Source organism: Ixodes scapularis, unplaced genomic scaffold (genome assembly GCF_016920785.2).
Source record: "Ixodes scapularis isolate PalLabHiFi unplaced genomic scaffold, ASM1692078v2 PGA_scaffold1__304_contigs__length_218370807, whole genome shotgun sequence".
NCBI classification, from domain to species: Eukaryota; Metazoa; Arthropoda; class Arachnida; order Ixodida; family Ixodidae; genus Ixodes; species Ixodes scapularis.
The window spans coordinates 138,853,577-138,870,347 of record NW_024609846.1 but is presented as its reverse complement, the minus strand read 5'-3'; the positions used below and the strand labels follow the sequence as shown (position 1 = coordinate 138,870,347).

At 43.1% G+C, this 16,771-nt stretch overlaps 1 pseudogene; it reads left to right on the top strand.

The window, feature by feature from the left end:
• Window positions 1-4,079: 4,079 nt before the first annotated feature.
• Window positions 4,080-16,771, top strand: part of LOC8023715 — a 53,003-nt pseudogene continuing 40,311 nt past the window's right edge.

The window sequence follows — 16,771 nt, the reverse complement described above, 5'->3', positions numbered from 1 at the left end:
GTGGGAAAAAAAGAGCTCTAAATTCGACCTTTCAATGCATGTGCCTGCCCCTGCATTCAGAGTGGTGCAACCAGTTCATCCGCATGCAATAAAAAACATAGAGCCCACATCTATTGCGCAGCAGCACGATGAATTGGCACACATGAGCAGCTCGCTGACTTTCTAGTAGTGTCGGTTGTGGTAGAACTTAAGCTCGCCGCGATGCATGTTCTGTTTTGACATGTAGCATATTTATCAGTTATTTTAATACTCGCCAATCTTAATTTGTACGTTCTTGGTATGGCCTACTTTTAAATTTCTTTTTCTTCTTGTTTTGTTTTGTTTAGAATTCGTGAATTTTAGTAGGTACAACTTTTTCTTTATTAAGGTTCAATGGTACTTTATGGCGAATTATCCCCTTGTAGAGCTGTAGTTACAATATTTAATGATTGGTCTCCCCAAACTTAGATGTTACTTGCATTCGTTAGCTTCCTTTCTAAAGTTGTGAAATAAACTATAATATATGGCAGTCAGCACTTAAACGCAATACGTTGTTTACACTAATTTATCTATAAAAATGTTCCTAACATATTGTATGCCACTTGGACAAATGCAGATGTTAAGAAATTGCATTTGTCCTACCCCTCAGTCTAGTGTCTATATAATAAAGCTATGTCTTGCACCGCTATGGACAGAGGCCAGCTGATTTGCTACTGTTTGGAAGGTGGAGGAGTGATGTGCAAGGAAGCTAAACTCTGTCCCTCACTCCCATATTGCCTGTTATAATTGTTCCAAAAGTCAGGGAGAAGGGGGAGGGGAACTGCCCCCTCTCGTTGCCCCCTTTTTCTGATGGGGTGCAAACTTGAGGATACCATAAATGAATGCAACCGCTTATGGCTGCTATTGCATACAAAGGAAACAAATAGAGAGAGAGCGAGGGATGTGGTCTATCTTTCTCCTAGGTGTTCATAGCAGGGGATACGAACGGTTTTGGATTTTTGCGGCTGAGCGAGCTAGCAATCAGTGCTGCCTTAGTGTTCGGTTGAGACTCTTATTCAATCGGCAAGAAAGCGAGCCCCAGCCAATTATTGGAGCGCATCCTATGAATGGCTCCTGGGATTTTCGAAAATGGTCTATTGTCTCGCAAATGAGTGCACTGGTATTAACTAAAAGCACTTCGCGAGCTGTTTCCTCTCTTTTAATATTGGTGACTCTGCATTTAAGCATTCATTCTTCACAGGAGGAGGGACACGGCCGATCGACCTTTCCGGTGACGAGAATTGACGAAGAGGACTCAAGTGCCATAACTGTGGTGTTGGAGGACCACTCCTTTGAGGTGACGGGCTGGTGCAGCGCTCGTTCTTGCATCGCACGGAGTCGACGACATTTCTTACCGTCAAAAAGCAAGCCAGTCACTCGCAGTGATTGGGCACTTCATTAGTTTGAAGTACAAATAAAGTCCGTCTTGGCTTTAGACTTCATCACGAAGTTAAAAAAAAAACTGTTAGCCAGAGGAAATTTGTGTGTTGGTTTTGCCTTTTTTGCCATGTGCTGAAATTAAAATTTTGGTTTATTAAAATCTATTCTACTGTTTTATTTCAGTGCTGACTTTTTATGAGAACCTATAGCCTCTGTGCAGGCTCGTGCTTTATATTTTGTCATTTTTCAGCTGCAGTTCCACATTTCCTTTGCACCCATCTCCTTGTGAACATGTACATAGCTGCTTTTAGATTTTAGGGTTTCCTGAAGAGGGTGCTAATTCTTTTATACAGAGTTTAGGGAACACATCAGATGGGTCTGTACTTACTGTACACAATTATTTCTGTAGAGTAATTACAGTCCCATTCAAGTGTTGCCTAAACTCTGTATTAAAGAGTTAAGTGCTATCTAAGGAGGGGTCATACAAACTGCTCAAGTGTGCTGCTATGTGACATTAACTCTTGGTAGAGAGCAGAGTTAACTCTATAATACGGACTCAAGGTACAATTCAAATGGAGTTGTACTTACTCCACAATAAGGTTAAAACTACCCTTCCTGGAGAGCGTGCTTAACTCTTAAATATAGAGTTCATGCAACACTTCTAATGGAGTTGTCATTACTCTCCACAAACGAGTGGATTCAACTCTTCGCGGAGAACATGCTTAACTCTTGCATACAGAGTTTAGGCAACACTTCTAATAGAGTTGTGGCTACTCTACACGATGGAGTGAGGGTAACTCTTCCTGGCGAGTACGCGTAACTCTTGAATACAGAGTTCAGGCAACATTGTAATAGAATTGTAGTTACCCTACACGAAGGAATGAAGGTAACCCTCCCTGGAGAGTATCCTTTACTCGCCAACAAGGAGTTTCGGCAACACTTCTGATAGAGTTATAGTCACTCTACACAAAAAAGTGAAATTTACTCTCATCAAAGAGTTTAGGCAACACTTGTCATGGAGTTATAGTTACTCTACACAAAGGAGTGAAGGTAACACTTACACTTACAAATCAAAAGAGTAGCCCTGACTCTCTCAAAGGTATTGGCGTGACTTTGTATAGAAGAGTTAAATGAACACTTGTATGGAAGAGTTAAACATACACTTGCCTCCGAAGAGTTATAGTTACTCTTTAAAAGAGTGGATTCTGTGACAAGCCAGTTACACTCCAAAAAGAGTTAAATCGACACCTTTTTTTTTTAGAGTGCAGGATCTCAAAAGGAAGCACTAAGGTTTGACCCTTGAGTTCTCTTCGCGACTGCGGCAGTCTTTTGCGCAGGAGTAGCGACGTTTATTTTTGGGGGGAACTGTAGGAGTAGGCAATATGTAACTCTAACCCGGTGAGGTCATAGACATGTGAATCTAGGACTTTTACAAAACACGGTTCCTAAAAAGGCTCACGCCGATCCAAAATTCCACGTTCACACCTGGTTTATAAATGCGCGCGCCAGCAGTCAACGCGACTCGGGACGTCCTGGCCTACCCACTGTTTTCTTTTGTAGCTGCTAGATGGCGCAACGTGTAATGCCAAAGTGCATTGCCGGTTGCCTCTATGATTGGATCAAAGTCCTCGACAAGTGTTGGTGCAGCACTCATGTCCAATACATGCTCAAAATACACATGACCAAACAATGTCGGGCACTAATAATTGGCACAGCAACTTCTAGATGGCACGTACTTGTGTTTCTTTGTTGTCTTTTTTCACCGCAAGTATAAACTACGTATTGCCGAACGTTGATTTTCTACCCAAGCGCAGGGCTATAGCGGTTCAATCGAGATGCCAAATTTTTTAAGACTGTAACCGTACCTTAGTCAAAAGTTTAAAGTGATTTTCTGAAATTTTTTGATAGCGAAATGGGGCCCGTTTTAGGCGCGTGTTCTCTAACTGGCGCCGTTTCTGCAGCTCCATGTATTTGGGAGCTTCGTCGGCCGCCATTTTTCCATTCGAATTGTCAAAAAAATCACTTGCAACTTTTAAGAAAAGCGGTTAGTTTTGAAACTTTGTCATCTGGTTCGGACAGCTCATTTGGGAGAAAAACGAGCGTTCGGTAATGCGTCGTTTAGTTTTGCGGTAAAAGTATATATATATATGTGTGTGTGTGTGTGTGTGTGTGCGTGTATATATGTATCAATTTTCTTGTTTCAGAAGGGGTGGGGTTGGCGTTATTCTGTATTTACCAATACAATACAATGCAATAAAACTTTACTCTCATCACAGATACATGTGGTAAATGGAAGGTCGGAAAAAATGCTGCAGAAATGCAGTTTGACGTGCTCCGGAATTCCCACTCAGCAGCTAAACTACTATCAAAAGGTCACCACATCAAAAAGCGTGACTAGGAATTGTGTCGAACGTCATGACGTTTATCTTAATGCAAAGACGAACCAAGTAAACATTGTTGGCAGCATCTTTGCGACCGTCACACACACTGTGCCCGTTGTGTTTTTTGGTCCTCGTGCTACGTACGTTCGTCGAACTGTTTAGCACATTGACTTAAATATCAATTTTAAGACACACGGTGCAGAAGGTTGTTAAAGGGGACTGATCAATATTTGTCTATACAGGTTATTGACACTCGTTGGATTGTGTTTTCTCGGAAGTCAAACTCTTCAAAAGTCTTCAATGCCAAATATCATTTTCATTTTGGCTGATGATCTGGTAAGAAATGACTAGTGATAATCTCCTATTGCTTTACACAATATATGCTGATTTAAAAGATGTCTTCACAACTTGAATGACAAATATCTTGAAAACAAAGAGAGGTGGAAAGGTGTGGATTGCAGTAAACTGTTAAAGATCACCTTAGGTTGTACTGGGTCCATATCAAATGAGCGATTGACATTTTAGCGAACAGCGACATTTGAGCGAAAGGACGTTTTAGTGAACAACCGGGGCGCGCGTTAACCCATCCGCCGCGCTGCGCTTTACGCCGTTTCGCGGCGACAGTCTGCGGCGGCTCATTACAAAAATGTGAACCCATTTGGCCCACCCGAAAACGCCGCTTCGCGGCGTCCGACTATTCGCTAAAGTGTCATTCGGTGAAACGTGGGCGTTCGCTAAAACGTCATTCGATCAAGTGAGTGCCTCTCGGTTGTATTGTAGCCACTTAAGAAAACGTCAACGCTTGCTCTGTCAGTAGCCACGCAGGAGATCAACTAGATACTCGACTTCCGGCCTCGTCCTGCTCAGCATGTCCGCACCAACCTGTGGGATCGGAGCGCTTGTGCGAGCACTAAACTCCTGCAGATAAGTTAAACAAAACTTTAGCTGTTCCTTAACATACTACTGCAAACAACACATTTTTACCCCTTTTCGTTTTCAAGATATTAGTCAACAAAGTTGTAATTATCTTTTCGGGACATATTGAAGTGTATTCGGTAGGGATGGGCGAATATACACTCTAAAAAAAAGGTGTCTAATTACTCCCCTTGTCCCACATAATACACCCTAGAACTTCAATTCGACGTACAGAGCCCCATAATCGAATAGGCGGCCCCAAAGTTTACGAGGGGCTTGATAGCCGTGTGGTACAACTTATTAAGATAGCTGATGTACGTATTAAGATAGCTGATGCACGACTACAAAAAAGATTATCGGAGTTTTCCTGGCCGTACTGCAAAAGCTGTGTGTTTTTTTTTCTTTGGTCTTCGATACGTACTTTAGCAATTTAATAAGTTATATCGCACCGTTATCAAGCCCCTGGTAAAATTTTGTGCCGTCTGTTCGACTATAGGGCGCTGTACGTCAAAATGAAGTTTTGGGGTGTATTATATAGGACAAAAAAGTGTCAGGTGATACCCTTTTTTTTTAGAGTTTAGCGACTTGAATAGAACGTCAAGCAATTCTTAGCTTGAACACTGCAAAGTGAATGTCGTCGGTTTCCCCAGCACTGTAAAGAGTATGAATGACTCAGCGCTATTCAATTCGAACCGCTTTCGCCTACCTCTTTTGTTTAAGTTAAAAAAACACACACAAAAAACATCAACAACGATAACAACAAATGAACTACTTGGGCACTATCAAGTTTACAGCTCAACTTTTCATATTTGTTGGATTACATAGTGGAGAAGTGTGCCATTTTGGTACCTGTCACCCATTGCCTATTTAGTGACTTGCAGCCTAAGAAACCCAGGTCGTGGTGACTTCCAAACATCTTATTATCTCTCCGACGCCTATCAGAGTGAGGTATTAGTCGATAAGAATGTCGCAGGACCAGTCACGAGGCAAGAGTTACGAAGATCGCATAGTACGGTTTTAACACGAAATACCGACGTAGCTTCTACGATCCCTGTTTTCAAGTTATACTACAGGTGAAACAAAAGAAAAATTATGAGTAACTGATTAACACGGGACTCAAAAGTATACATTCGTATTCACCAGCTTCGACTAGCTATAGCGCCGTTATAAAACTGTGCGTCTAAATAGTAATCTCCAGCTAAACGAAGAAAAATAAGTGACTAAGCAGGAGTGTTGTAGGCGCTACTGGACAAAAGTAGAGAAGTATGTTACACGTTAATTGCGAATAAAAGGAACGCGTTACGAACCGACATTACCTTGAAATAAAATGAACGCGTTAACGTTACTCCTGGATTGTTTTTTCTGAATTAAAACGTTTTACTGTTTCGACTATGACAAAGGACGGGGGCGCTGTTTCTTTTTTTCCTATGTAAACATGTTTGCGCGGGAAAGGGAGAGACAAAGTTCTGGAGGTATGCGAGATGGGTGCAAAAATTCATATGCTTTGACGCCTAAAAACACGAAATGAATTTAAATATAATTTTTTCGAACCTTGGGAAGACGATTTCTACTAACGGTAACGAAAGACGTAACTACGTTACCTGTTACCTAGAATAAGAAACGTAAGTATGTTATCCGTTACTTTTTGAAAGCGTAACAGGTACGTTGCTTGGTTACAAAAATAACGCGTTAACGGTAACGCCGTTACTTGTAAGAACGGGTTGCCACCAACACTACTAAAGAGTGACTATAATAATAATAATAATAATTTTATTGACAGTCTTGAGATACAAATCAGTGTTAACGTGTCCGCCAAAGCCTGTACTGGCTTGTGGGACGTAACCCGGCAACGGCGTAAAAGAAAAACAACATAGGAATTCGGAATATAAACATACATCACTACAACAACAACAAAAACTACAACTCATATCGAATGCACGAAAAAAAAACGTAAACATTTCTACACTGACAACGCAGCAGAAAAGAGTGAATACAATAAAACGCGGTAGCACAGTAGCGATGTCTAACACTTAGTACTCATAAATATTTTTTAATGTCGTTTTGAGTTTATATTACGAAGTGGTACTGTCAATTTGTTAAATATACCAGGAACATAAAATTACCGCTTTCTTTTTCCATATTTAGTGTATACTCTGGGGATCGCAAAATGTTCGCTGTCCCTCAGTGAACGCTGAGCTGTGCGTGAAATTTTAAAAGGACTATTCCAGTAATGTTTTTCTATGACACACCTCTCGAAGAGTGCTGCAAAACGAGGGAGATGAAAAAAAGGGAAGAGATTGTCAGATGGGATGTTGGTACCGTATGCTACAGCTTTCAAAATTCCTTTTAGAATACTGTCAATTTTGTTTTGCCAACCCAAGAACCGTTAACATGAAGAGTAATACCGTAGCGCAGCACACCATAAGCCAGAGCATTTGCTACCATTTTTCGGACTGTGAAAGGCAAAAACATTTTTGTTGAATAAAGCAAACATGAAACACTACGTAGTTTTTTAGCAATATGACAAAGATGGGAATTCCAGGAGAGATCACTATCAGACAGTATTCCCAAATACTTGGTTGTATTAACATGGTTTATGGGTATACATTGTGGGATTTCCCTTGCTGCTACCCGTCTAGGAGAATGACACAGCACACCGGTTCAACAACACGTAAACATTTAATGACCGCTATCGCCTGCGCCGCGATCCCAACAGCCCCCGCGCATCCGCTGCGACGGCCTTTTATCAGCGGCGGAGCGCCGCTCGCGTGGCCAGTTGCCCTTGGCCCCCTCGTGGTCAAGATGACCACTTATGATTGTCGGAGGGGCAGCCTGGGCCAACCGCTTGGAATCGCCAGGTTGCCCACAACATGTACAATCAACACAGCTCGATGAGTGTAGAAGGAAAGGAGTATCAAGAATCTTGCGTTTAAGGGGACTACAGAAACACACAAGTTTTGTTTTATCTGTGTTTACTTTTATAAAGTTAGAATTGAGCCAGTCCATCACCCGCGTAGCGTTTGTTTGTAACGCAGTCATTGCACTGGTACAATTTAGGTGACGCGATACCAAAAAAGTATCATCGGCGTACTGATATAGTTCACATCCCGACACCGCCTTTGCTTGATCATTCACATACAGCTTAAAAAGTAACGGTGCTAAGATGGAGCCTTGCGGTACGCCCGATTTTAAAGTGAGATATGTGCTTCTAGTGTTACAAATAAAAACTTGTTGCGTTCTGTTTGACAAAAAGCTACTGAGTAACGAAACAAAGGGTCCATGAAAACCGCAGTCAAATAGTTTCTTCGATAAAATTTTGTGACAAATAGAGTCAAAAGCTTTTGATACAGCTAAAAAGAATGCGCGAGCAAATTTGTTGTTATGAAATGAGGCGTACAACGTATCAACAAGATCCTCAAGTAAGGAATCGGTGCCACGCCCTGCAGTAACACCATATTGTCGTTTTGACAACAGATTAAACTTATCTAGAAATGAGGTCATTGTTTTTAGTAAATGTTTTTTGAGTATTAGTACTAAACACGAAAGGATAGATATTGGTCTATAGCTTGCAACGTCATTGCGCTTACCTCCCTTGTAAAGCGGCCTTACAATAGCGGCTTTAAGACAGTCTGGAATAACCCCAGATTTTATAATTCCAGTGAATATGTACAGCAGTGCATTGCCCAGAATATCAAAATTGCGAAGCAAATCACACAAGCAAATATTATCAGCCTCTGGTGCCTTATTAAGTTTAAAAGTAGATATCAGAATACGAAGATCTTGCATAGTCATTTCAGGCAAATGCGCAGAGAATTTAAAAGAAGGGTCTAGGTTCGAGGGCACTGAATCTTCATCGCACGAGCTACCAGACATCAAAGCAAAAAAAAAAACAGTTAAAACTTTCGGCGATTGATTTTGAGCCTGATCGAAAATTTCCAATAATCCCGTCATCGAGAGATAACTTAGAAGCGCAACCCTTGACCTCATTAACCAGAGACCACGTCCTGGCCATGTCAAAACGTGACTGATAAAATTTATCGTGCATGTGTTTACGTTTTCGCGATCGAACAATATCATTGACTTGGTTTCTTTTACTTTGATAAGCTGCTTTGAAGTCTTTATTTCCCGGATAACGACGGCAGCGTGCCCACAGGACATCATTTTCTTTTATAACCGAAAGAATGTCTTCAGTTAGCCATGGCTGGTTCTGTTTCCGCGTTTTTATTCTGACCACCTTCGTATTTGCAGATTTCAGACTCGTATAAATATCGACAAACTTTGAATAGGCCTCCTCGGAAGGTGTGTTTTCGACGAAAGAGACCCAGTCAATGGCCTGCAATCAACCTATCAAGATGACAGGAATCAGTGAAACTGATTTGTCTATGCTGTTCAAATATTTCGTTTGAGCCATTTACAGAGCTTAATCTAGAAGCAATAAAATAGTGGTCCGCTAGCTTCTGCTGAATGATGACAGCTGCTACTGGTAGTCCCGAGTTTCGTACACCTACGTGATAAATGCACGACGTTACCAGTTTGTTTTGGAGGATTTGTTCTCTAGTCGGTGTATTAATTTGACTTTCTATACCATAACTGGCGAGAATAGTTAAATAATCGCAAACTTGGGACTTGGACTGCTTTATTAAATCAATATTGAAATCACCCACCAGGCAAACATTATTGGTTATTGCCAACTTTTCTAAATTTGAATCCAACTCCTCTAGGAAGCTAAACATATTTTCAGACGGCGGTCTGTAAATAGCCAAAAGTGATACAACTGAAGTATGGTTAAAAAGATTTAGAACAAGGCATTCGGCATGATTAAAACTAAGGTTCAAGTCAACCGTCGACCAGTTACCTTTCACATAAATGGCTATACCTCCTCCCCTGGATTTACTACGAGTAGAAAAGAAGGAATCATAACCAGGTAAGGAAAATTGGTTTTGCAAAACTTCGATGTCTCGAACATTTATTTCCGTTAAAACAAACACGTCTACACTAACCCCCACTCTCCCTGCAACGATTTGAAATTCCTTCCAGTACTTTCTAATGCTTCGTATGTTGACATGTAAGACCGTAAGCGTACTAGCACTAGGAGGAAAAAAGTCGAGAAACGAAGTAAAATCAGGAAGTATTACTGTGTGCTCCATTATTACGCGATTTTTTCTAAATTCCTAGTGCTAGAGATACGGAGCGCCAATGACGTTTCATTTTTCTTAGCAAAGATAACGGCGTTTTTCACCCACACGAACTTGTAAGGTTTTTCTTTACCTTTGTTTCGCGCCTGCCAGAAGAGGTCCTTATTGGCTCTGGTTAGATTGTCGTTAAAAGTTAAGCCTCTGTTGGTGCTCTGACCGAGAAAGCGCAGCCAGCTTTTCGCGCGCGCTCATCCAGTGTTCCTTGATGGATACCGAGGTGAATTGCACCAAAATTGGCGCAACACCATCGCGCCTGGAGCGCAAGCGATGGCAGGCTACTACTTCGGCGGGGTCAAAACTCGCTACATCTACTTCTTGAGCAAGGTTGACTAAAACGGCTTTCAGGTCTTCACCGCTCGAACATGGCACACCATGTATTTCCCGATTGCATCGCCGACTACATCGCTCATTTGTATTAAAGTTTGAGTGGAGTTGCGCTCTCAATGATAATGTTGTGATTGCGCAGGCGAGCTGGTAGATGTTAACCATTTTGTTCTTAGCCCGTGTCCTCGACTGTTCATTTTTCTTCTACTTTGAAACTTTCCTCTTTTCCTGCCTCAGTCTCGCGCTAACAATGTCGTTTGCTCGGGCACTGTAGCTTGCAGTGCACCGACCTCTGATCTGAGTAGCTTCACCTGCTTCTCATTTTAGGTCACAGTTTGCATCAGCGATTCGCAATTTCTTACAGATTCTTAGAGCCCCTTAATCGTTTCCTTAATCGCATCAACTGAGGGCTTTAGCGAAAGAAGGTCATCCACCTTAGCTGGGAGATCACAGAGCCGATCAACATTTGCCTTTAGAGAGCGAAGCAGCTCGAGCTTCGAGTTTATCTCTGCAAGTTGCGCAGCGACCGTGTCTCCCCCGGCAGGAAGCACGTCCTCACTCAGAAAGCTTATACTTAGCTTACTCTCGCGGTTTCTGCATGTTTGACAAATCCACATACCACGCTTCGAGGTTCCCATTGATTTGAACGTTCTTTCCGAAATTCCGGAGCATGAATCGAAATGGTAAACATGTTTACATGAAGCACAGGTCATGAAGCTCCCGTCAGACAGAACTTGCTCAAAGCACGCAATACACTCGGTAGAACTTGTGGCCGCCATGGTAGAAGAGAAAAGTAAGACTTTGCGTGTGAACAAGGAAAAAAAAAAAGAAACACACACAACTCTGAATGAACACTTGGTGCAGTCGGCCGCAGAACAATAACAGTCGCTATCAAAATATTATACAAAAGATTCTCACCTGCCGAAAATGGCAAAGTTAATTTCGTGTTGATTTTGGGCCGCCGACTGCGCTGAGAATAGCCGTGGGATCCGCAGATATAGTCGTCCTATCCGGTTGTCCGGATGATGAACGGCGATCAACCACGTGACCTGGTGTTGCTTGACGAGTGCTGAGTCAGCGACATCGGTCGGCGAATGGCAGCAATGGCGCGCCCGGCACGAGGAGCTGCCGGAACCGAAGGACCGCTCGCCCTGCCGAAAATGGCAAAGTTAGTTTCGTGATGATTTCGGGCCGCCGACTGCACCAAATGCCACCAACACTATTAAAGAGTGACTATAGACCCAGCGGAATGCAATAGTGAAGAAAGATATAATTGAGTGATCATCTAATCAGGAATAAAAAGTGAAAATGACTTAAAAGATTGACCACGGAAGAGCGCAATCATACGTCACTTTTAGAATTGCTATTTTTATAGCATAACAATAATATTGAATAGCAATAAGAAAAAAAAAACGGTTAAAATAAAGACCTTATTGTCCAGGAGTGAGTTTTACAAATAAAATTAGAAACACGCCAGGGAGACACCACAAAAGCCGTATTGCCAGCGACATAAAGAAATATACAGGCATATAGTTAATCTAGATGGAAAAGTTCCCATGCATTCGGGCCACTTCGGAACTGCGGCGCGTAGACGCAGACATCTGCGGTCCCTTCCAGTTGGCAGTCCCGATGGGCCCTATATCGCTGGCGAAGCCTTAATATGCACAAAGAAGCAGCAAATCATATGTAAGGTCTGTAACTTGTTTTCTCTAGCTTACTTTGCAGGAAATACTGGAATGGCGCCTTGTATAAAATTAAATACAGTTGGCAAGCCCTCGAGCAACTTCAACTCGTCGCGGCTAAACGAACACGCCTAACCTTTCGTCTGTTTCTTTTCTCCGCTCTTTTCTCGCTCACGTTCTCGCTACGTCTTTTGGGACCTCCGATGTTAGTGCCCAGAGTTTGCCACGTTGTGTTCCCCTCTTTTGCCCCCTGTACACAAGCGCCTGTAAATGCGGGATCTCTCGTCCTCCAGCGACCTGCTGAGATTGGCTTAACGGCAGCTGGAACCCTTAAAGGGGTTATGACAGGCCAAAAATAAAAGATCAGATAACTATACTGCTGGAGCCCATTGGGTGTTCCAAGAATCCTGTTAAACTTGTTTGGAAAATGGCGCGATAGTTTCGTGGATAAATCGATTTATATGCGCGTCCCTCGGATCCGCCCCATTCGGAAAGGGCGCCGTGGATGGAAGGCTGGTGACGTAGCCAGCGTCGCGCGCGGCGTCCCATTGCAAGCATTCCCAGACTTGGCTCTCTTGGCGTCTCGAGCTTCAGCTTCCTCGTTTACCTTCCGCGCTTCGAGCATGCGATCCGTGACGACTACGTCTGCGGCATCGATCGCCTTGTCAAGGTGTTGGACATTGATCGCAGCTGCGATGAGAGTGATTGCTATCAAGAGATATTGGAAGCTGTTCATTTTGACTGTGACCCGCTGGAGACCAGCTCCAGCGACGACGAGTTACGGACAGACTCGCCGTGGTCACCGTCTTCCAGGAATATCTCGCAGGCGCATGCAGGGTGGAAGGTCAACCCGCTGGGTGCGAGCGCGAGAATAGCGTTCGGGTTGCCGAGTTGCGTTAGCGGTTTTGATCGTAACGCGGCGAGGAGGGCTTGGGCAATCATCAGGGCGTTTCGAATGAGAGAGCGTTCATGATCACGTAGTTTATGGACACCATGACGTGACTAACTTGGGCAGTATTGCCAGGTCGCCAGATGAAAACGATAAAAATTCATAAATTGATTGTTGCAATTACCAGAGCTTTAGAAAGCGCGTAACTTGGTGTATATACTAGGCAGCCTATAAGCATTCCATTTCAAGAATTATCTATTCGTTTAATTTTTGCGTCATAACCCCATTACACAAGTCAATTTCCGCACTATCTGCTGTTAAAATGTTATCTAGGCATTTTTCCGAGCATCGCACACAGTTAAATGCTTCGTTAACACTGGCAGTCAGTGGTTTGAAGAGTTTGCAATGGCACTGAGCCGCTGGTCACCCTCTAAATAGCAGCAGCCATTCCCCTTGACCAAGATTTGCTAATCGGCGCGCTTTCTATATGCGTCGCTTGTAGCGTCTAAGCTCTAAACAAGATCGATAAATATCGAATGCTTACTTCTCCACGATTGCAGTCAGCCATGCGATCATTTCAGCCGATGGCCTTGTTAGTCAACGGTTAAGCAGGCGCTAGCGACATGTGTTGGATGCGGCTGATAGTGTAGGAGCTTAAGTAAGTCATGCCGCTCGATCGATGCACCTGGGAAGCCTGAAGCGTTACTTACTTTTTTTCTGTGTGAATTGAATTTATACTCGCAAAAGCTATACACTGCACTCGGTCACCCGACTGGATCCATGGAGGCTGAACAAGCCTCCATCCGGCTTACGCAAACGCTGGAGAGGAGGCGACCTCCTCTCCAGTGTTTCCTCCGCTGAAATGGAAAGTGGTGGGAGGAGCTTCCACTTTGTTTTCGACCTACCACCGGCGATAGACATCTACATAACATAGTTTTCGCTGCGGAAGTTCGGTGCGTTTGACGGAATGCTAGCAGATTAATAAAAATTTGGTTAATATTATATAAGAGCCATAAAAATAAAAATAATTGTGAATACCCGGTCTTCATGCTCTAGGGCTGGGACGACGTTAGTTTTCACGGGTCTCCTCAAATACCAACGCCAAATATGGATGCATTAGCTGCTGACGGGATCATCCTCAACCAGCACTACGCCCAAGCGTTGTGTACACCGTCCAGGGCAGCATTGATGACTGGGCGCTACCCAATTTACACAGGTGGGCTATAATAATATTTTATGCTCTCTGCTATAGCCTACACAGGTAGGCTATAGAATAATTTATGTTCTTTGCTCTTGCGCCAAAAACGCCAGAGCAAAGTACAAAAAAAATCTAACAACAGAGCAAAGAAGTCAGTGAAACAACGGGTAGAAGGCAGTTATGGTGCCTGGAACGCGTCTCCGACTGTTGTGTTTACCGCGTCCGAAAAAGTGGTCCCTCAATTTCCGCCGGATGAGGTCAAAGAAGCGTTATGCTGTCGCCGGTTGCGATCCTCGCGGCGTCCCAGCAGCGGAATGTATGCGGCAGACGCCTGTTCTGCTACAGGTCGCTCTCCGATGTGACAGTCCACAGAAGCTTCTGCTGCCAGAAGTTGGGACGCCGTGACGACAGCGACACTCGTGTTCGCTTCTGCTTTTTGCCAGCAATTCTACGACGAACCGCCAGGATCGCGACATGCAACAGCATGGCACTCCGGCTTCTGTGACGTCATTTGTTGCGACTTCGGGACCACTTTTGATGTATGAGCAGCTTAGGACGCTAAACACACCAGCTGGAGACGCTCTCCAGGCACCATAGCTCCAGTGCAGCGTCATATTTCTGCCGCTCTCGTACACTCATAAAGATTAACACGCCGCTCGGATGTACCGTCGCTGCGGCGGCGCTGCTGTCGGCACGGAGTACGCGCAATCGCGTCACCTCCGCGAATCGTGATTTCTACGGCCATGCTGCGGCCTTCCCTTGGACAAACTAGGGCTGGTCTGTAAACAGCGTGTTTAATTCGTAAGAAAACAATATTTGTGACTTGTTTTTTGCCGCATCTAGGGCTGTTTTGTTCAGGTCCTTTCATTTTTTCGATAACTTAATACTCATTTCGTCATTATCGTAACTGCAAATTTCTATCTTAACTCCGTCTTTTTATGCTTTATTTCTTTATATATGTATTGTTTATGTACAGAACTCTTCCCGCAAGTTTTTTTTATGACAATGAAGGGAATACACTCACCGATCCAATAATAGTTTGTATCTAAACGACAACGGGCTCCAGGACATATGAACGCGTATTGTTAATGTTAGCATTTTTTATAAACAGGGATGCAGCATTTTGTAATTCAGCCTGGTGAGCCTTGGGGTCTTCCACTGGAGTATAGGCTGATGCCAGAGTTCTTCAGGGATCTCGGCTACAAGACACATATGGTTGGGAAGGTAATTTGTTTTCTTTGTGAATCATACCCGTGAAATGATCGTGATAGTATTATACGATGACCATAAAATGCCTCATTGAAAAAGCAGCTGGATTTAGAAACAGGCTATTGAAATATGTAATTAGAACGTTCACGCTGCACAACGAAATTACAGCTCTATTTATACATAAATAGATAAAAGAAACGATGAACTAAAAAAAAATATTTCGCGTGTTTTAAAATTGAAAAAAAGTATTATGAAATTATATTAATTGCAATCGCTTTCAATGAAGCTTGCACTATGGCAGAAGATGATGCATTTAATGTTATTCACTCTAATTATATTTACTCCCCAACTTTTTAAACAGTGGCATCTTGGCTCCTTCAAGAAGGACTTTATTCCAATGAGACGGGGATTCGACTCCTTTTATGGATTTTACAACGCTGATCAAGACTATTATAACAAGACCTTAACTGAGGTACCTTGCAAAATTTTCAAATCAGGGAGCAGTGGGTCGTAGTGGTGGTAATTTTAAGTTTTGAAAGTTTTCATGGTCTGGACATTGGGTAAAACATTTGTGTAAATGGTCGAATTTAACTTTGTGCTAATCATATTTTATGTTGGTATTTACAAATTGAAATGTGCATGTAAAATTTATGTCTGAATGTATAAAAGTGTCATCTCAAAGGTCTAGATTAACTTATCGTTTGATTCATATACATATGATACGGCAAGTGTCAAAAATATGCCATTGGTAGTTGCTGTTTTAAAGTTTAAGTAGAAGCTGGCAATCTAAATCCATACATTTTCTCATTACAAACTATGTGTGGGCTCAAAAATATAAAAGGAAGTTAAAAAGTGAAAATCGCATTAAAAAGGGGGCGAAAGTTAAAAAAAAATCTATTAGAGGGGTTATGACACGAAAATTAAACAGATAGATTATTCTTGAAATGGAATGCTCATAAGCTACTTAGTATATACACTAAGTTACGCGATTTTTAGAGCTCTGGTAATTGATATATTCACTTTACGAATTTTCATCATTTTCATCATCATCTGGCGACCACGCAACACTGCCCGAGTTAGTCACACCATGGTGTCCATAAACCACGTGACCATGAACGCTCCCTCATTCTAGGCGCCAACATGATCGCCCAAACTCTCCTCGCCGCGGTACGATCAAAACCGTTCACGCAACTCGGCAACCCGAGCGTTATTCTCGCTCTCGCCCCCGGCCCGCTGACCTTCCACCCTGCATGCGCCTGCGAATATTCCCAGACGACGGTGACCACGGCCTGTTCGTCCGTAACTCGTCGTCACAGGAGCTGGTCGCCAGCGGTTCGCAGTGAAAATGCACAGCTTCCAACATCTCTTGATAGCAATCACTCTCATCGCTGCCGCGATCAATGTCGAACACTTTGACAAGGCGAGCCATGCCGTAGACGTAATCGTCACGGAACGCATGCTCGAAACGTGGAAGGTAAACGAGGAAGCTGAGGCTCGAGACGTTAAGAGAGCCAAGTCTGTGAGTGCGTGCAACGAGACACCGCGCTGGAGGCTGGCTAAGTAACAAGCCTCTAGCTCCG